At 33.5% G+C, this 1,813-nt stretch overlaps 1 pseudogene; it reads left to right on the top strand.

The window, feature by feature from the left end:
- Positions 1–518: 518 nt before the first annotated feature.
- LOC134250881 (uncharacterized) lies at positions 519–1,548 on the top strand (annotated as a pseudogene).
- Positions 1,549–1,813: the final 265 nt, after the last annotated feature.

A 1,813-nucleotide genomic window follows, 5' to 3' on the forward strand; every position in this document is an offset into this window, starting at 1 on the left:
AGCTAACATTTGAAAAATTCTTCTAAGTCTTTGACTATGTAAAAAATTATAACTTAATTCGTAGTTCAGAAAAGAAGATATTTTCATACGCCACCATTCCGCCAAAAATATAGTCCCAATTTGTTTTTGAACACAATATACCATTTCTATTTAAAGTTGTACAATTGTGATGAGTAAAGAAAAATATGGTCTTTAAATCTCTTTCACCTAAATATATGAGACATACATGTATAAGCAAATATACATTGAACATTTCATCTATTCAGAAACCAGAGAAGAATCCTACCTTAAAATACAATTTACGTATTATTTTCCCATCGGTCTCTTATTTCTCCATTTGATATTTTTATTTTATAGTAAATAAACTTTATGCATAAAAAATACTTCAAAACATACAATAATTCTCGCCTTTGTATTCCCTCCTTTCGTAATGTTTGCTTATAAGAGTTATCGTTCCTGCGGGACGGTATGCACACTTCCGGTAAAGAGTTCCATAGCGCCATATTCCAAACGATGCGATGGAACCACTTCGTAATGAAGGCACAGACTTGCCGTTATCATTCAATACCACGATGGAAGACATACTTAATTATCATAAATCTCAAATACAAACATTTCTGCGAGTAAGTCACATAAAAGTGAGTGGCAACAAGCTGGATCTCGTCCAACGTGTAGTGAAGGCTATAAAAGATCGTTCATTCACTACGCCCAGTCAAGTACCCCCAAATCAATCGTGTCAAACTTCAAATGTACCTGTACCAGATATAAAGGACCTGCAGTCAGGTTGGGCAGGTAAATCGGATTTGTATCCCAAAATTAAAATTCAAAATGTGGAGAATTATTTGATCCACAGTAGTCTCAGGACTGTCGACGCAAAGAAAATGCAGTGCTATAGGCAATATATTAGAGGATTATTTTTTTTCAAAGAGGGCTACATACATAAGATTGTGATGGATGAGATAACCCTGACAGCGAGTATTGCTATGTACGATCAAATTGTTATCCTTCAATGAAACAGGGTGTGTATGAGCAGTGGATCCTAATGACAAAGAAACCCCCTTTCAACGTCCAGAAAGTAAGTTGCACTTGCCCAGCAGGGTATGAATTACCAGTATTAGCTAAAGAAAAATCACTTTCTTAAATGATATAAATATGCCAAATTAAAATTATGAAATATTTGGATTATTTCTCTCATTATTTATTTAATTATGCATGCATTCATAAAGCAAAAATTCTAATAATGAAGAATTCAATTTTATTTTTAATATGTCAGTGAATAGGCATTATTTAATCAAATTGATAAATGTCATAAACTCTCATAGCTGATATGAATCCATGAATTTGATTATGTTATGTATTTGCAGCCTTGGTGAAGGATGTACCCATGTTGCCGGACTGTTGTTTGCCCTGTAAAGACGCCCTGTTGCAGACGATGATGTTCCATGCACTTCAAAGCCTTGTGAGTGGAATCGACCCAGCAAAAGAAAGAAAGATACTAAACCTGTGCAAGACATGAGTTTTAAGAAGATGAAATTATCTGGAGAAAATGTAAAGAAAAAAAAAAAACAATGAATTATAAAGAGATAGCATAAAATTTAGAAACTCATTGTGTGCAAAACTTGGAAATAATTCGTGTGCTGCTATTTTTTACATTCTTCCCCAATGTGCTAATGACAATATTGATGTACAAAGTGACCTCAATATTGCTCATTTTAAAGAAGTAGATACTAGTGATCACATTCTTCACCTTTCGGACATATATATTGCGTTACAAAAAACTGTTCATGATGAAAATATGTCTCAATCCGATTTT

This window comes from Saccostrea cucullata, unplaced genomic scaffold (assembly GCF_032062105.1).
Source record: "Saccostrea cucullata isolate Sc308-1 unplaced genomic scaffold, CSIRO_AGI_Scuc_v1 ctg14125, whole genome shotgun sequence".
Taxonomy (NCBI): Eukaryota; Metazoa; Mollusca; class Bivalvia; order Ostreida; family Ostreidae; genus Saccostrea; species Saccostrea cuccullata.